This window comes from Emydura macquarii, unplaced genomic scaffold (assembly GCF_026122565.2).
Source record: "Emydura macquarii macquarii isolate MOO-44397 ecotype Brisbane River unplaced genomic scaffold, CSIRO-AGI_Emac_v2 contig_1353, whole genome shotgun sequence".
Taxonomy (NCBI): domain Eukaryota; kingdom Metazoa; phylum Chordata; order Testudines; family Chelidae; genus Emydura; species Emydura macquarii.
In genome coordinates, this window is record NW_027131490.1 from 145,114 (window position 1) to 168,771 (window position 23,658).

The 23,658-nt window shown below is 40.4% G+C and overlaps 1 long non-coding RNA gene across 1 annotated transcript in view; it reads right to left on the minus strand.

Annotated features, from left to right (window-relative positions):
- The window catches only part of LOC137155372 (uncharacterized), a 95,623-nt gene extending 82,639 nt beyond the window's left edge, over window positions 1-12,984 (minus strand). Inside the window, exon 1 of the long non-coding RNA XR_010920442.1 lies at window positions 12,913-12,984. This is a non-coding gene — a long non-coding RNA (uncharacterized lncRNA). The remainder of the gene's footprint in view (window positions 1-12,912) is intronic.
- Between the last annotated feature and the right edge of the window lie 10,674 nt (window positions 12,985-23,658).

Genomic DNA, 23,658 nt, shown 5'->3' on the forward strand with positions numbered 1-23,658 from the left:
GCCACAGGCAGCGAGGGGACATCAGATCCCCGGAGTCCCTCCGCTTCCCGCGGCAGCTCTGAGCTCCGGGTTCCCCTACCATGCACGACAGCGGATTGTGGGGGTCCCTGGAGTTCCCAACTATGGTGGGGAGACCTCGCAACCCCAAGCCATGGCGGGGGATCCCCGCTCCCAACTGCTGCGCCCGCCTCTCCCCACAGCTGTGCCTCTTCCTCCCCCCTGGGCACCTCCCAGCTGCCGCCCTGTTAGTTTTAGTAAATATTACAGACAGGTCATGGCTTCCTGAATTTTTGCGTCTTGCACCTGAGCTGTCCCTGACTTTTACTAAAAATAACCAAAATCTTAACCTTTATCATAAGGAAAATAAGAGACACAAAACCCCACTTTTATTTCTTTATAAGTCACCTTTAAAGAAATGGTAAAAAATGTCCATTGAAGCACCTCGCCATTTAAAAAATAACATGTATTGGGGAAATTTTGCCATGACTAAGATGAAGATTTTGTCATGGTTATTTTTAGTAAAACTGCCAACCTGATTGCCTTCTATGATGAGATGACTGGCTCTGTGGATGTAGGGAAAGCAGTGGACCTTGACTTTAGAAAAGCTTTTGATACGATCTCCCACAGTATTCTTATCAGCAAGTTAAAGAGGTGTGGGTTGGATAAATGGACTATACGATGAAGAGAAAGCTGGCTAGATCATCGGGCTCAATAGGTAGTGATCAATGGCTCGATGTCTAGTTGGCAACTGGTAACAAGCAGAGTGCTCCAGGTGTCGGTGCTGGGGTCTGTTTTGTTCAACATCTTCATTGATGATCTGGAGCATGGAATGGATTGCACTCTCAGCAAGTTTGCAAATGACACTAAGCTGGGAGGAGTGGTAAATATGCTGGAGGGCGGGGATAGGATACAGAGTGACCTAGACAAATTGGAGGATTGGGACAAAAGAAATCTGATGAAGTTCAACAAGAACAAGGGCAGAGTCCTGCACTTAGGATGGAAGAATCCCATGCACTGCTACAGGCTGCGAGCTGACTGGAGAGGTAGCAGTTCAGCAGAAAAGGACCTGGGGATAACAGTGGACAAGAAGCTGGTTTATGAGTCAACAGTGTGCCCTTATTGCCAAGAAGGCTAACGACATATTGGGCTGCATTAGTAGGAGCACTGCCAACAGATCGAGGAAAGTGATTATTACCCCCTATTCGGCACTGGTGAGGCCACATTTGGGGTACTGTGTCTGGTTTTGGGCCACTACAGAAAGGATATGGATAAATTGGAGAGAGTCCAACAGAGGGCAAAAAAAAAAAAAATGATTAGACTGGCTGGAGCAATGACTTATGAGGAGAGGCTGAGGGAATTGGATTTATTTAGTGTGCAGAAAAGAAGAATGAGGGGGGATTTGATAGCAGCCTTTAACTAACAGAAAGGGTGTTCCAGGGAGGATGGAGCTAGGCTGTTTTCAGTGGTAGTAGATGACAGAATTAGGAGCAATAGTCTCAAGTTGCAGTGGGGGAAATCTAGGTTGGATATTAGGAAAAAGTTTTTCACTAGGAGGGTGGTGAAGCACTGGAATGGGTTACCTAGGGAGGTGGTGGAATCTCCATCCTTAGAGGTTATTAAGCTGCAGATTGACAAAGCCCTGGCTGGGATGGTTTAGTTGGGGTTGGTTCTGCCTCGAGTAGGGGGTTGGACTAGATGACATCCTGAGGTCCCTTCCAACCCTAATTTCTATGATTCTATGAGGAAGCCATGACCTGTCTGTGACTTTTACTAAAAACAACAGGGTGGCAGCTGGGAGTTGCCCATGGGGGAGGAGGCGGTGCAGCTGGGGGAAGGGAGGTGGGCGCAGCAGCTGGGAGCAGGGGTGGATTCCCCTCTGTCATGTGTGGGAGCTCCAGGGACCCCCCACTATCTGCTGTCGAGGGTGGTGGAGGACACCAAGCTGAGAGCCGCCAGGGGCAGCGAAGGGATCCAGAGCTCTGACATCCCCTCTGCTGCCCATGGCCTGTAGCCCCAGACCCCCCACCACCCCTCATGACTGGGGGTAGTGGGGTTCCCTCACCATCCACAGTGACTGGGAGCTGCGCGGTCCCCTTGTGGCAGCTGAGAGCTCCAGGGACCTTAGCCATCAGCTGCTGAAGGTGGTGGGGACCCCAGAGCTCAAAGCCGCCCTGGGTAGTGGAAGGATCCCGGAGCTCCGAGGTCCTCCTGATGCCCACAGCTCGAAGCTGCGGGGCCACTGCCTGCAACAGCTTGGGGTTTGGGACTTGGGGGGTTCCCTGACCGGCGGCTCTGAGCCACAGGGTCCCTGCCACCTGCTGGTGGCTGACAGCAGTGGGAGTGGCGGGTTGGAGCCATGGGGTACCTGCTGCCTGCCCCAGCTTCGTTGTGGCATCCCTGCCACCCACCCCGGCTGATAGCAGCCCCTGCCGCTGCCAGGGGCTTGGAGCTGCAGATCCCCACAGCCGTTGAGAACTGCCACCCCCTGAGAGGTCCACAGCCCCCAGAAGCTGACAGCTTCCACCCAAGGTCATGGGATGGAATCTGAAAAGGGTAATTTCACGAATCCATGAATTCCATAACCTCCGTGATAAAGTCTTATCCCTACTTATGATGCAGAAAAGCAGCCAGAAAGGATTTTCTTTCTTGAAAGGTATTTTTTCTACTTTAAAATCTCAAGTCTTATCTACCCAGAAAAATCTCAATATTTTTCCCCCTCTAAGTTAAAGTCACCTTTTACAGAAGTATTGACATTAAAAAATAATTGCAAATAAAATAAGTAGTAACTAGGCAGGCAGTAGCCGCAGCTGGATACACAACTCAGATACATGTGTAGGTCCAATACAATAGCTTTGCTAACAGAAAAAAACTTATACCCAGTGACACCACTTACACATCTGTATTTTTAATATTTTAAATACCACAGTCTAGATCAAAAGAATCATTTAAATAAACATTTTTATTATTATGACAACCAATAGTAGATTAACTTTCAATCTTTCCTCATTCCCAGTCTCCAACCCTCTGTGCCCTGACTACAATATTTTATTTTATGTTCATAATGAGCCTGCCAGACAGCTTTTTCTGCTGTGAATTAAACAGTTTGTTTTATGTGAGCTGCTGCACTTGGTTTTTTGAAGTGTCAAAGAGCGAGTATCATCAGTGACTGCATTTTTCAGTTAATTTGCACAAAGTGGTGCTTCTCCTTTATAGTTCTTCTCTAAAGTGGCTCCAAGCAGGCTGAGAGTATGGTTAGCCACCTGACTTTGCACTTTCTGATTCACCCCGAACACCAAACTGTGGACTCAGACATATATATAGCACATTTGCCTAAGTGACATGCAGTTGACCTCAATATTCCATTATATGCATTCCATACTAATTTTGGAGTTCACATAATCCAAACCCTTTTGGGGTAAATCATGCTTAGCAGATGTATTGGGAGTAGCAAACACAAACACAGTAGCAGTGCAACAGTGCAACAGAGCTGGGTAGAAAAATTCTGATGAAATAGTTGATCATTGGAATTTGCTAATTTGAAGGGGAAATGTTTTGCAGAGATGGTTCAATTTGGACAAAGTGCCTCTGGAAAGCAGCCAGGGTTCCAATGGAATGCTGGCTGTTCAGCAGTGAAGGATTCCAGGGCCCATGGCACTGGGAGGGGTCACAAGGCAAACTGCCCACTGCTTCGTTCCCTTTCCTGGAGAATTTGGGTCTGGGTGGCTGTTATGAATCAGAGCAATCTCAAATTTCTAATTTCCTCTCTCCACCTAGATCTGTAATGCAGATATGAATAGATATTTGAATTTGACTAGACAATTTTAGTGTTGGTATCACTTCCAATAATCCAAAGAAATAAAGAAAAAAATGTTCATACCTTCTGTAAGGTATTAATCACACTGAATGGTTATGATTCAGGAGTGAGCCATACTTGTGGTATCTCCTGCTGATTCATCCCACTTTTAAACTGGGCAACCAGGTCACAGAATCCTCTATTTTCCAACCATATTACGTCAGAAAGTTTAACTGGCTTTGGACCCTGCTATAAATTTCTCTCCAGGATCTTGTGACCAATATGAAATTGCAGTGACAGAGCAGCATGTTCAAAGAGAGTATGATTTATTTAACTCACAGGAACATCATGAACAGAGAGGAAAAAGGTGTTAAAAGCAACAAAAGATGTATAACATCTTAAAAGACGTATAACATCTTACCAAAATGTAGGGCCTCTCTACACATAAAACGCTGTAGCAGCACCACCGTTGTGCTTCAGTGAAGACACTATCTACATCAATAAGAGGGCTTCTTCTGTCAGCCTAGGTAATCCACCTCCCCAAGAGGCAGTAGCTATGTTGATGGAGAAGCCGTCCCATTGACATAACTGTCTGCCCCAGGACTAGGTGGGTATATCCGTGTCCATTTTCCACACCCCTGGGCAAAGTACTTATGCAGGCATAAGTTGCTAGCATAGTCCAAGCCTTAGCCTGTCCTTGCCTGTTTAACTCGGTTCTGCTTGGCATAACACCCCTCCTCCCAGCAACCCTGCAACTGCTGTCTCTCTGACAGACAGATGCCCTGTCTGCATGACTCTCTCAGGACACAATTCATCTTTTATCCAATACAGAGTTCCTTGGTTTGAGATTTTCTGCTTGAATCCTCCAGAGCTTTCATTCTTGGACCTTACCCTTCCTATGGGTTCTGCCAGACCCCCCTAGTTCCATACTGACAGATGGGAAGCTGAGGAACAAATAGTTTAAGATGAAAAGTTTTCAATAATTTTGGGTGCCCAATTTGAGATGCCTAGGAACTGGTTTCTTTTCTCACAGTATTTTATTATTTATATTACCATAGTGCCTTAGAGCCTTATGGTCTCAAAGCAGCCAGAAAAGGAGAAAAAGACAGCTAGTGACCACCTATGAAAAGTTTGGTTTAAATGATCTGTCTAGTAACACATAGAAATGCTGTGGCAGAGTCAAAAATAGAATGGAGTTCTCCAGGGCAATCTTAATTTTGGTATTTCCTAATTTTTTGATGGTTTGAATTGGCAATCTTAATAATGTTCTCAATGTAGGTTGTGTGTGTAATTTTCTAGCTTTTTTTAATAAAAGCAAATTAAAAAACCCAATTTCCATCCTGTGGCATCATATTAACTCCCACATTTGTCATCAGCTGGATCGGAACCTTTAGATCCACTGCATAGAGCCCTGTCGCTTGGGCTAATGAACTAAACAATGGTAGATTGTCCACATACATGATGATAGACACTAGAGAGAGATGAGACGTATACTTTGCCAGTGGGTTTCACAGATATTTGCTGGCAGAAGATAAGATACCTGAGTCTGACCATTTAAGTTCTATTTCAGGCTCTGGAGAGGAGTGTTCTCCCACCTCTGCTCCCCACAAGTTTGACCCCTTCTGTCCCATCCCTTTCTCTTCATCCCACTCCCATTCTCTGTGACTACCCAGTCTCCTTGTGCAGTCAGTCCCAGTCTTCTCCCAAAACCACCCCCCTGATTCTGACTCCTTGTCCCCATTTCCCTATTCCTCAGTCATTCTGTCTGCCTTTCTTCCAAAGTGTTATAGATTTTTACAACCAGATGGCACCAGCAGATAATCTAGTCTGACCGGTGGTATATCATGGGCCACTAATGCCTCCCGCCACCACCATCACACTAAACCCAACAACTGGAATTAGACCAGAGTATTACAGCCCTGAGGATACTATGCTATCATGTGCCACAGGCAGGGAACAGGACCAAGGGCCACCAATGCCCAAGGCACCTGCAATGGCAGGGAATTGATTATATGAGATATACCCAGATGATGCTAGCGAGTAATACACATCCTACACTGCAGAGAAATGCAAACAAAACCCCTCCAAAGTCATTGCCAATCTGACCTGGGGAGAAATTCCTTTCCACCCCCTCATATAGTGATCGGTCAGACCCTGAGCATGTGAGTAAGAACCAGACAATCTAGCACCTGAGAGAAAATCCTCAATTCCACCTCAGAAGACAGGCCTACCCTGTCCAGTGCCCCATTTCCAGCTGTGACCATCTCTGATACTTCAAAGGAAGGAGGAGGAAAAAAATCCTTCCTAATCCTTCAGGTGACCTCCTGAATCCCTGAACATAATTTAGGAATATAAAACATGAATTTGAAGGGACTTCAAGGACTGCCAAACCCTGCCCCCAACACTATAGACAACTCGATCATACAATCCCACCCCTAAATTAGTCAAGCTCTATCTTAAAACTAATTAAGTTGTTTTTCCTCCACAACTTCTGTTGGGAGGCTCTTCCAGAGCATCACTTCTCTAATGGAGAGAACCCTTCTTTTAATTTCCAGCCTAAATTTATTCATGTTTATATCCATTTGTTCTTGTCTGTTAGCTTAAATAGCCCTTCATCTTCCCTAGTGTTACTCCCAATGTGTTTCTAGAGAACACTCATATCCTTGTTCAGCCTTCATTTTACTAAGTTAAACAAGCCAAGCTCTTTTGGTGTCCTCTTATAAGATGGGCCACTAGGATGATTGGGGAATGTACAGCCCTTTTCTGTACCTGTTTCAGTTTGAATTTATCGTCATTGAACATGGCTGACCAGAATTGTACACAATATTCCAGATAAGGTCTCACCAATGTTTCGTGTAAAGGCACTATACTTCTCCATATCTACCGTAAATATCTCACCTAATACATTCTAGAATTGCATATGCCTTTCATCCACATCACACTGATGGCTCAGAGTCATCCTGTGATCAACCAATACACTCATTTCTCTCTCCTGATCTCTCAGTTTCAACTGATGAGCTCCAGGTTTCTGGCAGAAATTCTTATTATTACACTCTAAGTGCATGACCTTGCACTTTGTACTATTAAATTTCATCCAATTTCTGTTACTCCAGTTCTCAAGGTCATTCACTTCCTCCTGTATAATATTTCAATCCCCCTCTGTATTGTCACTCCCGCTCCCTCCCCCATGCAAGCTCCTGCTCCTCATTCCACTGGCTCCCAGTCACAGTCTTCTTCTGCAGGCTCCTCATTTAACCCTCCCACACCCTTTGTCCCAGTCTCCCTCCCTAGCAGCTCCTTATCTCAGTTTCTTTGCCCAGCCAGTCCCAGTTCTCTTGCTACAACATGGCTTCTTGCCATATCTGTTTCCCTCACTGGCTGCATCCATTACCCCCACTGGTTCCCAGTCCCAGTCTCCCCTTCTCCCCAGCTTCTCAACTGATGAGTGTTCCCTTACGCCCAAAGCTAGCTTTCAGTGCCCTATACCCTGGCACCATGTTCCTCACTAGCCCCCAGTCTTTTTGCCTAACAAGTCATGGCCTTTCCTTCCTCAGCTCTCAGTCCTAGCTGCCCCTTCTCCTGCGTGCGCACACAGCCCCAGCTTCTCTCTTCCCCCTGCCATCCCAGTCTCACCCAACTCCTTTTCCAGGTGTTCTCCTTTCCTCCTTGCCCCCAGTGTGTCTCTTGTCCCCTCTGCATTTGACTCAGGCAGCTTCCTCCTCCACATTGCCTGTGTAACAACAAGGGTAGGAGCACCTTGAGCACAGGAGAGACTGGCTACCTGCTTTCATTCAGCCACACCCTGTCCCATAGCAGCAAGGAGCTGCAGCCTTGGGAAGGAGTATGTTCAACTGCTTTGCTGGGAGGGTTCATGTGCAGTCTGATCAGCACTAGCAGCTGTGAAAGGATGGAGCAGGCTCACTGAGGTTAGAACCTTTGGAGATTTTAGCTGTTAAACTCTATCACGTCTCTACTGAGCATTTTTCCAAAGGCTTATAAGTTAGCCAAATTTTTGACAGCAAAGGGCACTTCCCAGACAAAAACACCACTTCCCTGCCAAATTTCAAGACCCCGCTGCAAGCCATGGGGACACTAGTGCTTCTCAAAGAAAACATCAACAGCATTTTTTAAAGTGGCAAAACAATGCATTTTACCTAGTCTTGTTCTCAGAAACAGCTGAACCATTTAGGCTGAAAGTTTCCACAAAAATTCAGCCTGAGGCTGACACCTGACATCAGAAGTTTAAATCCAAACTGCTGAACTTTGGCAATATTATAAGCAACTGAAAATAGGGTCTTCTTAAGGGTGCTCAACACTTCCCATTATAATAGTCAATGCTGTCAACTACAATATATGAATACTATACTATACTAATATATGAATACATATATACATAAAAATCCACTCAATTGTTTTTGACATCTACAACATGAGCACAAAAAATAGGAAGGGAAAAAGAGTCTCCAGACTTAAGGTTCAGAATGTACAGATCTCTATACATTAGTAGAAAGGTTATCATGTAAAAAGGAAATGTGTCATTGAGAGTCTAACTTTGTCCCCATTTTTCTAACTACCCACCACCTACGGCATAAAGACTTCCATCCCTTAATCCTAAACACTTTACCCCATCTGTATTTCCAGTATGGGACAAATCAATACTAACCCCACTGTATACTAACTGTTGAATCACCCAACCCAGGTCACATACTGCATTTTGTAAACCAGAATTAAAGCTAGAAAACATGACCTGAACGTAACCAATACAATTTCATCTGTCTAAAACTATAGAGAACAACAACTCTGAGAGGTCTGAGTGTCCCATTATATTTCTATAGAGCAATTTTGGTAAAGAGGAGTTTAATAACCACATGTTCGATAATTTACTTAAAACACAAAGAGTTCTGTTTTGGTCACCTTGAATTGAACACATTTAAAAGTTCGATTTTTTTCTAGAAGCTCTAATCACAACATGTCCTAGATTTAACCAATCTGCTACAATCAGACACGAATTAGTCCAAGGCCAAACTGAATTTATAAAAGCAGATAGTGTTGCCATTCGTATGCTCTGGTTGCCGATTTTATAAACAAAACAAAAAAGTGTGTGTTGAGATTGTGTTATATAGCCTTAGATTCTTTTTTAAATAAACAATAGTAAAATAGTGTGTTATATAGATCAGAAAACAGCCATGATATTACCATTATGAAATTATAACTTACTTAGGACAGAAACCTGTAAAAGCTCTCATGTGAACGGTCAAGTTGAATACTGATGAAACTGTTCATTTTAAAGGAGTTAGTCTTTTGAGTCATTTTTCCAAAATTAGGCAATATGTATGGGTTTCAGAAACTTTTTTTTTGGTGGTGGGGGGTATGTTTGTTTTAATTCCAGAGATTCAATTTCCTTATCATTTCTTGAGCCATAGTATAGCTATTTCTATATCACTGGGCACTTCTACTCCAGTTCTTTTTTCATTATTTAAATTTGTATACATAGTTTATTAAAATTATCTACAGATTCGTGATTAAGTGGTACACACAGACTGTCATTTGTAAGCTTTGACTAGAGGAATCTCTTAATATTGGAAGGCTCATACATTTTTAATTGTGCAAAGTCATTTTACTAGTATTCTACCCATCAGGTGGATTATATTTTGATTAAATCCTTTTCTTTTACGATTGTGCATTGATTCTTTATTCCCTTTTCTCCTCTTTTTAACTGTATTAAGCTAGCATTTAATCAATTTTGAGAAAGAAAAAGGATTTAAATGCTGAAATATAAATCATAATACTGGACTAATAAAAAGAATGTATGATTCAGCTGGAATTGTCAAATGCTGAGTTAGACATTCAAGCAACTAACAAAAAAGCAAACAAGAACAAAAAAGAATCCACTATAAATTACATAAAATTATGTAAATTTATGTAAATTAGCTAAAGAAAATAAATTAATTCTGTAAACATAGCAAACCAGTTATTATAAAACAATTAAGTTGCTATATAATCCTCAGTAAAAATGGGGCATTAAATGATTAGAAATGCAAATGTTAAGAAAGTTTAGTCTTTACTCACATTTTTAACCACTAACTGCTGCAATTAAAAATGAGGAATTTGTTTAAATTTTCTTAACAAAGAGATCAGAAATATAATGTACCTTGAAGCTGCCATCTTTCATTATTCAGCAAATGCATGCTGAATCACAAGTTTGGATATCTGGTTATTTAATTATAAATTCTTTTAAAAGTAAATGTGTTATTTAAGAAAAATGTCAGTCCAAATGTGTTTGTGGGTTTCCTTCACTTTGTATGAAGATATAAATCTCTGTGAGCAAGAAAGAATGTGATGTATTAAAATTCACAAGTGCTTCTGTGCAATTTGTATGAATAAATCCAAAGTAGGAATTAACTCACTTGGATTTAAAATGAAATACTCTTAGCATAGCAGAGCTATTGCAAGTGACCCAACATAACTGGACATCCTTGGAATTTTATGGGAACTGGGAGAAAAATCTCATTTTTTATAAAATCAGCTGGGATGTGGAACAGTTTTGCAAAACCAGAGCAGTTCCAGAAAAGTACCTCACACTTCCTTTTTCTGTAATGGTAAATAATATGAAATATAAAGTACTCTTTGCCACCTTCAATTTTCTTTTTCAGATGTGACTTACACTAAGTGGGCCTTACAAATACGTTTTCAACTTGTTACTGCTAGAGCTAACTTACTGTTAAACTAGCTTAGCACCATGTTATTAACTAACATTACATTACATGCAGACCAGGGTGCCTTAGGGTTGCGCTTAATTAGCTAAAAGATTTTCACAGATGTTAAACCCTGTCTACACTTGGTACTAAATGTCATTTAAAAACATTAATTAAAATCTATTTAATATATTTCATAAAAAACAAAAACACACAAACTATGATACCTTATTTTTCTTGTCTAGACATGATGGAGATTTGATACAAAACAGTAGTTTCATTGAACAGTACCAGCTGGCACCCAGTTAAAAATAAGTACTTTTACTCTTACTGAATCTTTAAAATGGTGCTAAATAGAGCTGTCTGGAATATGTCTAGTGAAGCTGAAAACACTTGAAGTTTGTCGCTTTAGATTTCACAACACTGGGAAATCTTTCACACAAGTGAAAGAAAAAAACCCTGAAGTTGAGCTTCAATGTTTTCACTCTCCAAATCTAAATTTCAACGCTGCTTGCCACGGTACATTTGTGTGTTTTAAACTTGATTTTGAGGAATAACAGTCACATAGTTTAGGTCAAGTGTAGTGGGTCTCATTTACTGATGATCTGAGTTTATCCCTTCTGTGAGGAAAGTGGGCAGAGGCCATTTTGACTCTGTTCAGAGAGAGGCTGTAGTTTAATTTACAGAAAGTGACCCATTAGAAAACCATAGTATCAGTGAATTTTTTCAATTCCCAAGACCACAACTAGAATAATAGTTAAACTGCCTTGGTTTATTTAATTTTATGTTTGGGAACTGATCTTGCAAATCCTGTATCCTGTGAGTATGCTATACTCCTGTAAGTAAAGTTTGGCAGGATTGGGTCCTTAGAATCTTATTTCAGTATCTATGTACAACTCATTCTTTTGGTAAATAGCCTATCACAAGATTTGGATTAATTATGTACAATGATCATTTTTGGAGTCTGATATCTCAAGCATTAGGCCTTCTATCCTTAGTTGTTTCTAAGTCTTTTACACATACTTTTGCTTTAATTGTTTTAAGATTCTTATTAGCAATTTTTACCTTCCTTTTTGGTTCCTCCTAAACTATTTCTGTTTAGGGATAGTGATTCCAGCAGTCTACAGCTTTCTTTTCATTTGTAATCTCAGGGATCCATACAGAAAATGCTAATTAAAGGGAATTGTAATAGTCTGACTCACGGATACAGCTGCAGTGAGCTAAGTGGTAGGCTGGCTTAGATAATAGTTTGCTAACACCTTAATTTGCTTTTAATATATAAAGTGAATGTTTCATTTAATATACATATGATTCTGCTCAGTTATTTATAGTCCTGTGTTCCCTGCATTTAACCAAACTTGAAATAACTGTGTAAAGTGATACATCACTTAGTTCTGCACTATTAATGGTTACTATCACTTTGAATCTCACTTGTGAATGCACCCTGAGAAATGCCACCATTGTAGTTTCCAGAGATAGTATGAACATAGCTGGTGCTCAGCAGTACTATTTCCCATCTCATTCAAATGACTGTAACAAGAATAGATTAATATTATCTTGCGATCATTTTTCCCTTTAAAATATTTGAGAGTTTGAACTCTCTCATTTGAGAGCCAGGGAAGGTTTCTATAAAAGCCTCTCTTTATTAAAAAAAAATTAAAGAAGAAATTTAAGTAGATTAAACAACCACCCCTAGCCAGGCTGAGTACTGTCAAGCACATTACAAATGAAGCCCTTAGAAAGCAGAAAAAGGAGGTCAGGTCTATGATCCCACAGCACTATTCCTGCACTAGGAGACACACAAGGGGAACAAATCCATGGAAAGAAGGAGGAGCAGCTATGAAAAAATTGCCAAGGTTCATCTGGGATCACTGGCCCTCATTTCAGTTCCTTTCTGCCACTGTGGGTCTCCATGGTATTGCTAGTTGCTGCATCCCATTGCCCCACTTCAAAATTTTGGAAAAATTGTGAAGAAAAATGGTCTTGCATTTATTGCAAGAAGTATATTTCTTTCTCTTGACTATAAATGCAGCAAAGTGTACATTGCTTTAGTGCTGGCAACCCCAAGATTGCAATATCATGAGACAAACAGCCTATAATCTTTCTCATTTCTACTTCTGCATCTGACGAAGTGAGCTGAGCCTCACGAAAGCTTATGCCTGCTAAAATTAAATTTGTTAGTCTTTAAAGTGCCACAGAACTTTCATTGTTTTTCCTATAATCTTTGAGATTTAGAAAGACAGATGTCCCAGGTGTTTAAAGATGACTTTGGCTTTTTCATCTCATCACAAGCTCTACTGCTTCTGTCCCCATATTTCTGTATCCTCATTTTAGGATGAAAATTCAGCAAAAAAACAAAATACAAATACAACAATGGGAAGTAGGGAGTTCACACCTACTCCATCTGACAAAGTCTGCACTTACCTTTTTGTGGGCTGTGGTAACCTCTTTTTCCTATCATCATTCCCACTCTCTTGTCCCTTCCAGCAACAATGTGTTTTCTTTTCTCCTGCCAGTCAGCAAACTCCCCTTTTACCAGTAAGGGTCCAGCTAAGTTCCCAAGGCTCTTGCCCTCCCACCAGACAGGCTCCAACTTGCAAAGGAAGATGCTTTTCCACTGCTAGGGGAAGGAAGTTGTTATCTCTTTACTGGGGCTACCCCACTTCCTGAGGGTTTAACTGGATTATCTTCCCCATCTCAGTGCACTACAATGGTAGAACCCATTCATTCCCAAATATTTACTGAACAGAGACTACCAATTATGTAACATTGTTAAATATGCACTAGAGACTATACTGAGAGCCTCAAATTAATTAAAATAGTAACACATAGCACCTCTTTAAGAGGTGACTTTTTATGTATTGCTACTTGAAAATGACCCAAATCCTACAGCCTTAATTCAGACAAAGCTGGTGTTGAAGTCTACATTAGTTGATTTAAATAAATGAGAACTTTGCTTAAGTAAGAACTGTAAAACCAGGCCTCATGTGATTAAGAAGTTAATGATACAACTTTCATCAACTGAGCTCTAAACTGGAACTGACAAGAATTTTGTTGAAGTAGTAAAACTAACAGAAGGTGTTTTGTAATGCTTCTGAACTGTGAGTAATACATTTGGTGGTCCAGTTAGTCTTATCAACAGACTAAATTGTTTATATTGTATATCTTTTCACAAATATTTATGTATAAAAAATGCATCTTGAAAGAAATGACTTATGGATGCAAATGTTTTGTTCCATTTCATATAGTCTATGTGTGTACTTTGGCTCCTGACCCTTTTCAGGGCATTTGGGTAAAATATGCTGGTGATATAAGCATAAAGGAGCATGTTACCTAGGAATTAGAAGAAAAAGGAGGCAGGAAAAACTTCTCACAAGGGCACAGATACCAGATCATAATGGGGCTTATCTTGAGAATTTACCACAAGACAACTAAGCAAGTTGCCAGCAAGTAAAACAAAAGGGAGTGATGATAGAGAGCTTGCAACTTCTGCAGATGAATTCTAGTGAATGTTTGTGTGGATTTGTTGTATTTATTGTGACTTAATCTAGAGTACCTTTGGAATAAATTATTTTATACCAAAAAGTCTAGGAGAGCTGGTTGAAAATTTTCAACTGTGGGGGAAGGGGCCCTTTTTGTTTTTGACTTGCTCTAAATCAAGGTAACATTCTCCTCCTGAAGCCTTTTAGGTTTCTTGGTTTTCAAGAGCCAAGACAGAATTTGGACCAGTTTTAAACCTGAATCTAACACAAACTGCACTCAGAATGAACCCAATTTTAGATGAGCCTATTGCTGTCGCTCTTAGTACACTACTGAGACAAATTCATCATAGCTGTTAGTTGGGCTGTTATGATTACTGCTGCAGTGAATTTAGCTTACTTGATTGGGAAGCAATGTCTCCACTGCAATTGCTTTTATTATTTGAAGATATGATGCAGAATAGTCTGCAGCGTGGAGGGGTGAGAGACTGTCTGGGTGAGCAGAGGAAGAAAAAAACATGCCCCCTTTCTGGAATGTTTCCCCCTCTCCATGGGCTTGAGGAAGGGAGGAGGGGGGGGCTACTTGGCTGCCTGGAAGGTTGTATTGTAAGCTTGTTGGCTGCTATTCATCCAAAGGGAGGGTTTATAAACTCTTCCCCCACCCAAGGAACCATTCTGTGCCCTGAGAAAAAGCTCCCTTTTGGGATCAGAGTAGGACTGAGTTTTGGTGCCTTGCTGTGGGCATCATGCTAATTAATTAAAGAGCTGATTATTAAATATTTGTCCCTGTGCAGATATTACAGACTAGAGTCTGTCAAGCCTTAATCTTCTCTGTAAATTGAATAGATTAGACTCTTTGACTCTATTACTAGAAGCCATTTTTTCCTAATCCCTTAATCATTCTTGTGCTCTTCTCTGAACTCCCTTCAATTTATTAACATCCTTCTTGAATTGTGGGCACCAGAACTGGACATAGTCTTCCAGCAGCAGTTGCCCAGTGCCAAATACACAGGTTAAATAACCTCTCTACTCTTATTCCACATTCCTCTCTTTATGCATCCCAGGCTCACATTAGCCCCTTTGGCCACAGTGGGTGCTCATGTTCAGCTGATTATCCACCATGTCCCCCAAATCATTATCAGACTCACGTCTGCCCAGGATAGAGTCCCCTATCGTGTAAGTATGACCTATATTCTTTTAGCTGTATTAAAATGCATCATGTTTGCCTGCACTCATTTTACCAAGTGATCCAGATAGTGTATCTGTGACCTGTTTTCTTCATTATTTCCACTCCACCAATTTTTATGTCATCTGCAAACTTTATCAGTGACTATTTTGGTTTTTTTCCAGTTCATTAATAAAGATGTTAAATAGCATAGGTGAAAACTAATCCCTACAGGACCCCATTGCAAACACATCCATTTGCTGATGACTCCCTGTTTACAGTTACATTGAGACCTACTAGTTAGCCAGTTTTTATTCCATTTAATGTTACTTTTATATTCTAGTTTTCCAGTCAAAATGTCATGTAGGTAACAAGTAAAATGCCTTACAGAATTCAGAATAAAGAATTACATCAACACTATTATCTTTATCAACCAGACTTCTAATCTCCTACAAAAAAAACTCGTCAGTTTGATAGGATCTATTTTCCATAAACATGATGATTGGCATTACTTATAATACCTTCCTTTAATTCTTTATTAATGGAATCTGCTGTTAGATGCTGTAATGCCCAGTGACTGAGGCAGGCTGGGGCAGTTGTCACATGTGCACAGGTGGTCACAGTTGGTAGGTCAATTGGTATCAAAGGCAGTCCGGGGAAATGGTCAAAGTTTTCACAGGTGTCAATGGCCAAAAGATCCAATGCAAAGGGCCAGATTAGTTGCATAGGGAGGCTAAGGCAGCCTAAGCAGCAATCGACAGGCACTGGTCTGTTGCTCAGACAGCTTCCTCTGCCTGTTGGGGTCTTTTTATAGTCCAGACACCCACTGTGAGGGCAGCCTGTCCATCCATTCAGGATCCTGGCTGTTGTAGGCCTTTAGCACTAAGGCTGTTGGTTGGGGCGCTGGTTCAGCGGATTCTCAGGTGAAGGATGATGTCTAAAGAGCTGGCAGGCCTGGGTTTAATACCAGGGTTCCTGACACCTTATGTTGCAGTTATGTTGCTTGGGTTAAAATGAGACTAACAGGCCTATAATTACCCAGGTCATCCAATTTACCCTGTTAAAAATTGGTACAGCATTAGCTTTCTTCCACTCTTTTGGAACTACCCCAGTGAAAATCAACTGATTGAAAATCAGCATTAATGGTGCAGTGAGCTCCTCAGCCATCACTTTTAAAACTCTTGGATGCAAGTTTTGCAGACCTGCTGATTTAAAAATGTCTGACTTTACTTGCTGCTCTAGAACATCCTCCTGAAATACTTGTGGAATGGAAAGCATGTTATCATATGACATAATCTGTTTCCTTCCCACCTCCCCCCCAGGACATAATATAAAAATGTATTGAACTTCCTTTTCTGAATTATTATTGATAATGTCTGGAACCATTCTACCATTTCCCAAATGCAGATCTCCCATTCATCTATCTGGATACTTATGCAGATCCCATTGTTGCATCCAATGCCTGTTGATAATGGTGGGAGATCTGCATGTGAAAGAGCATATCAATGCTGAATATTAACCTGTGTGTCTAATCTAAGGCTGCATCTACATGACCCTGCAGTTCAGATTGCTGGGGTGTGAACTGAAGTGCAGGCTAACATGTTGTGCTGTAAACTGCCCTGTGTGGATGCTGCTGTTGCAAATTAAAGTCCTCTTTAACAGGACTAAATTAATGTGAATTAGGTACTTTTAATTCACACCTGCAGTGTCCAGATGGGGGAGTTTCCACACAGCACATGGGTGCAAGCTGCAATTCTCATCCCAATAGTCCAAACTGTGGGGGTATGTAGCAAGTCTTAAATCATTTGATTGCTCTGTGTCAGAGTGTATTAATCTTCAGGAAGTGAGAAAAGTGATTAAAATGCTGAATGTAAGCTGAGTTTCACACCAATGAAATGGCAAAGCCATTACTTGGCAAATCAGTACGTAGCCAGGTTTAGCGCAAATATTCGCATCACATTAGTATGCAATTTAAACTACCCCAATGCTCACCGAAGTAATGCTGCTGAACTTTGGATTAAAAGTTTTAGTCAATAACAAGAGTTTACCCACCTGGAGACCACATCTTAAGCAAAAACTAAACCTTTTAATGCCTGCCTTGCAGCTCAAATTCTGTTCAATTACAGTGTAAGCCTTAAGCCTAGAAGAAAAAGCTCTTCATAGGCACAGTTGTGGACAGGGTCAGCCCTAGACCAAATGGTACCCCAAGCAAGGAGAATCTTCAGTGCACCTCCCAACTTCCATTTGTTAAACTTTTGAATATTGCACCAGGGCTCTCACTTCACTTTAGTTTCTTCTTATATCTTACTGACTGGTGACACCCCACCCATTATATATCTGTGAGAGCATGGTGGACAACATTCTAGGAGGTTCAAGGAACATGTAGTTCTCAGAAAGTCTGGAAGGTCCAACAAGATTCTATAAAGGTTGAGAACATTCTAGGAGGTTAGTGAAAAATGAATCCACATATGGAATATCTATAACATTTTACTTCAAACATTCTATTTCCCTTTTGTCATTAACAACAAAAACAGCACCCTGAGCCCAGCACCCCAGATGGTCACCTGGGTAGCCTACCCTAAATCCAGCCCTGGTTATCTGCGTGAAGCTCCAATGGGGTTCTGGAGGTGCAAAAGTTCGACTGAAAGGGAATTACTCCTGATTTATACTGGTGAGATTTGCACCCGAAAAGAAGAGCTGAACAAAACATGTTTCATGTCATGCTCAATCCTGTTTTCTGCAATTTCCTACGGAACCTGTGGAAAAATCCCATATTTTGCTTTAGAATGTTTACAAATATTACTCTGTTTTCTTCCTCCCCCCCAGAAATTATAGTATCATTATAACATGTAAGCCATATATTGCAGCTGATTCTGGTCTCAAATACTAGTAGAACTCCACTGGTTTTGAGTTACTCTTAATCTACATCAGAAAAAGGCCCACTTACTGTGATTATTATTGGTGGAAAGGATAGAGTAGCTTAATTTACAGAGAAGGACAATGATCCACAACCAGCCATCATGCTTTCTCCTCTGAATACTGTATTTCATCCATTTAAAAAAAAATCAATACAATTACAAATAGGACTATTGATTTTTTTTTTAAAATAAAGCAAACCATCTATAGAAATTAAGCCTTAATATTTTTACAGCATAGAACAGTGCAGGATGAAACCCAATAACTGGGAAATCTGAGGGGTGGGATGGAAATCTGGATTTCTTTCCTCACCATAGTTACATTATTTTAATGGGATCTGAATGCATCTGCAGACTTCTATATAAGAAAATAATCTGTTTTGTAGTAGTTTCCTGGTGACATCTTTTGGAAACTAACGTTGCATAGGGAATACTAAACCATTTTTTTAAAAAGCAGAATTTTGAGTAAATATTTTTCTAATCAGAGCCAAATTCTGTGCTTTTTGGGCAAGCAATAGCCTTGACAGCTGTAGAACTAGATCTGAAAATAATGTGATGTCCTCAGTTGCTTTCCTTTTTCTGTTCCTCTGCTATGCATTATATTGCTGTTTCTTCTTGGGAAAGGGAGTGTCTTATCAAGATCCAAGCTATATATGACATATTGGGCACCTTTGAAGTCCATGAGATATGCATCTGAATAATGTTGCTCACAAGCTTAAGTGTTTACAGGACGGGGTACTTAAGACTGTAACACTTGCAGTTCAAAGATTTATACCATTTAAAACTCTATCTACTGCACGTATGTTAGAGGCAACTAAGTTACAGCATCTGTGCATGGAATCTGAGTGACAAGGGAGCATTAGGAATGTGTGTGCTAATTAGAAGATGGAAGAATGGACAAAGTTATTAACATTTATCTCTTTTTCAAACTCTGAATGTTACACGTCACTTAGTAACTCAGATAATTCAGGTACCGAACCCCCTATGTTACTTTTATAGGATTTCACATCTCTGAGCTCCTGAAGTTACCCTAGACTCATAAACTCATAGATTTTAAGGTCAGAAGGACCAATGTGGTCATCTAGTCTGATCTCCTGCACGATGCAGGCCACAGAATCTCACCCACCCACTCCGGTAATAGACCCCTAACTGTAATAGACCCCTATGACTGAGTTATTGAAGTCCTCAAATCATGGCTAAAGACTTCAAGGTACAGAGAATCCAACAGTGCCCCATGTTACAGAAGAAGGCGAAAAACTGGCAGGGCCTCTGCTAATCTGCCCTGGGGGAAAATTCCTCCTCAACCCCAAATATGGCGATCAGCTAAATCCTGAGTATGTGGGCAAGACTCACCAGCCAGACACCCAAGAAAGAATTCTCTGTAGTAACTCAGAACCTACCATATCAAATGTCTCATTACAGGCCATTGGCATATTTACCGCTAGTAGTCAAAGATCAGTTAATTGCCAAATTAAGCTGTCCCATCATACCATTCTGTCCATAAATTTATCAAGCTCAGTTTTGAAGCCAGCTAGGTTTTTTGCGCCCACTGCTCCCCTTGGAAAGCTATTCCAGAACTTCACTCCTCTGATGGTTAGAAACACACACCTAATTTAAGTCTAAACTTCCTGATGACCAGTTTATATCCATTTTTCTTGTGTCCACATTGGCGCTGAACTTAAATAATTAATCTCCTTCCCCCTGATGTAGTTATAGAGCAATCATATCTCCCCTCAATCTTCTTTTGGTTAGGCTAAACAAGCCAGACCTAGGACACAGGCTGGGAGGATTGCTCCCAGATGCAGTGTAAATGTGCCCTATGATGCAACCATCTAATGACGCACAGTCCATGGGGATTGACAGGAACTTCAGAGGTACAGCACTATGGGAAATATAAATGTCCTATGCTGGTATGACCTGGAATTCACTGTACTTTTCATATGATGGAATGGAGCATTTTCCACTCTTTTTAAAAACAAACAAACTGGTTTAAGATACTTAAGATATCACAAGAAGAAAACTTTGTGACAGTGACTAGAATTTTCCACTCTTGGATGCTTCCATCACTAACTGGTAAATAATATCTACATCTAAAAAAAGAATCAGGAGTCAACTTTAATTCTTTCATTCTGGCAAGTACACTTATATTCACATGCATCAAAGTGCAGTCTGATCACAATAGTATCCCCTTAGTTTAAAAATACTAATCACCTAAAGTATTGAGAAAGATTAAGTATAAGAAATTAACATTTCTGACATTAGAGAGATCATTACCTTTTTATCAAGAACATTGTCCTACTTTCCATTTTAGGTCCCATGTGCCCTTATACTTTCAAATAATCCAAATTTATGATCAGCATTTCAGTTTATCTCTGCCGTGGGAGTACAAAAAAAAAACAGACTTCAAAGCTTTCTTTGTTTTGTACATGCATATCAAAGGAAACACCTATTTTATTTTGCTTCATCAAAGTCCATTAAGTACTATTTTAACATTTGGGAAATAACGATTTGACATTCAGTGAACTTGACATACATCAACGTGTCTTCATTAATTCTTTCAGCTAGGTTTTACTTTTTGAAATCATGTAAAAATCATATATATATTTGTCTAATGAACCATTTTATTCAAAAAGGATTAAAAGCATATAATTATGATAGTCAGTCTATAAAAATTTTTAGCAGACAATAATTCTATTAATTATGGGTTTATGGTCCTTTTAACTTACACAGTCACCCCTCAGCATTAGGGTTCTGGTTCTGAATTTTTTTCCTTGATTCATTTACAGAAATCTTAAACCTTTGTGAAAAGTTCTGACACTGAAGTATTTTTTAAGCTCTTGTTAAGGTTAATCAAAGTCACTTAAAAGCAATCCCTAAAAGCTTCTTCACTATATAGCAAATGAGTCTTTCTTCACAAATACATTTTAGAATAATGACATGGATTTAGATTCTCAAGTAATCTGTGACCTTGATGCTCATTAGCAGAGAAATAATTTATACTTGTTCCAGAGGGGTAGCCGTGTTAGTCTGTATACAGCAAAAACAAAGAGAGTCCTGTAGCACCTTAAAGACTAACAAATTTCTGCGGGCATAAACTTTTGTGGGCTGCAACCCACTTCGTCAGATGCACCACAGCCTGCTGGGAGCCACAGTGGGTTGGACTAGAGTGGGGTTCCTAATTGACATGGTGTCAGCACCTTCACCTCTCCCTGCTGTTTGGACACGAAACTGGAGTGGCAGACTGGCCCAGAGCTGAGTGTGGAGTGAACTGGGCCCCAATCCCTGCCCTGAACAGAGCGAGGCCCCAAACCCTGCCCCGGGGTGACCCAGACTGGATGGCCAGCGTCATGTGGTGAAAGGCTCTCTCCTCTGTTCCACTACTGGCCTGCCACCTCCTCTTTGCCTTCTGGATAGGACCACACACACACACACACACACACAGAATTACAAACAGTATTAAAAGTGCAAAGTCAAGAGTTCAAATGTTAGGAAATGCTAGAATTCAGGTTGCCTCTCCACCGCATAGTGATATTTTAACAACAGATCTTCAGGCTTCCTCCCTTGCTCTAGAGTGAATCTATACACTACTGGTTTGCATTGTATCATTGCTTTGTACGTGGTAAATTTTATGTGGAAAGCATATTATCTTGCCTCAGTACCAACACTTCTGCAGCCACACATATTATGATTTCTTAATAAAGCAAAAAACTAGTGAGACGTGCTAAAAGGTGAAGGACTGATTGAATACTTTTTCTTTTTGAAGAAAAGCACTGCATGGCATCATTTTGAGGGAATAGATATGATCAAACATTTCTGTGTGGTACCAGACTAGAAAAGGAAGCTACTGTGAGGTGTACAAGGTTCCTAATTATCATTTGCCTTACATTAAACATTCTATTTTAAATAGTTCTTATGTATATTCCCTTTCAAGAAAAATATAATTTGAAGAAAAAATATTTATAATTTAAGTCACTGAGTGGTTAGATGCAACTAGAAATTTGGTTAAACCCTATAAAGGAAAGCCAGTGTCTATGAAGAAGTTTATAATTGATTCCATTACTCCTCCATGTACCATGGCTTTTCGTACTTGGGCTACATTACCGGACCAACACTATCAACAACTAGAACAACTGGTCACAAGATCTGATTTAATAATTTTAACCTTCTTACTGTTCCATTCACTTTCTTATTCTGTGCCCGTCCCAGGCTAGTTGAGTACCTAAGAGAGTCTACTGGCAGGGAAACTGAGAAAGAGACATTAAGTGACTGGCTCAAGAACTCTGCAGAAGCATCAGCTCATTGCTCAGTTCATTAACCACAAACCTTCCTTACTCCTTCTATAAAGCCAGTAACTTAGTGTGGCTGGTGCTGCTTTGTTCATTTGTTCAACATCTTGTAGACAGGCTACAAGAAAAGAGTCTGGCCAGACCATAATATCTTATTAAAAAGTGTATTTTAACCAGGAAATAACTACTATGTCAGAAAATCAGGAAGAAAAAAATCAGAAAAGAAAACGTTTCCCTGAATTATGCCTTTATTTTTTATTGTATTAATTGTTTGTACTATAGCAGTCCCCAAAGCCCCCAATTTTGATAATGATTATAAGAAAAGAAAACAACACAAGAAGATAGGGTCCCCTCCCCAAAAAGCTTGCTATTTAATTTTCTTTTCTTTTCCAGAATCTCTCATAAGAGAGATCCTCTCTCTTCCTACATTCATGTAGTCCCCTGCAGTTTAAAATGTTTTTAAATGTGCTGGAATTAAACACAACAAAACAAAAAACAAAACAAAACAAACAAAATCTGAGGAAACAATATAAAAATAACCATAGAACTTTGCATCATAATGATCATTTTGATTTTAATAATCTCAGCTTTTCCCCACCTTTGCCACATGGAAGTTTTCATAAGCCAGCAACCAGAGAATCAGTTTCTGATGGATTTTGCCCCTAATGCATACATGGAATCAGTAGAGTTAATTAAAATTTCTTGTGACTCAGTTCCCATTTCTTGGCTTCATAGAGTTTGAAATGAAACTTTAACTTTGTATTAGTGGATGTTGTATAAAGCTTATATATACTGTCATGGAATCTTTTTGGTGACCATTTATTATGGCATGTTTTAAAGGATGAATGGTTTATACAAAACTCTATGGCCCAGATCCATATCTGATGTACATCTGTTTAGTTCCATTGAAATCAATCACAACTGAGTTTGTGTGACTGACAACTTTTTCAGACATTCTAGTTCTAGGCAAGCAGAATGTAGTCAGGGCTGGTACTTTATTTCAGCCAGCCACAACCTCTCTGTGCAGTGGCTGAAATATTTAATTTCAATTTCTGTGCACCTAACTTTCATCATATAGAATATGTGATAACATAGCCAAAACTGCACGCTAATACTTTGCAATTTGTTACTTTAAGGCAGCGGTTCTCAACCGGTGGTGGTACTTCGAAGAAGGCTGGGTGGTACGCGAGCCGTACTGCGCTGCCGAATTCGCCGCCGAAAGTTCCCCCCCCCCGCTGCCGCAAAACCCTGCCGCTGCCGAAAGTCCCCCCCCTCCACCCCCGCGAAACCCTGCCACCGAAAAGGGGCAAACGGCAGCAGGGTTT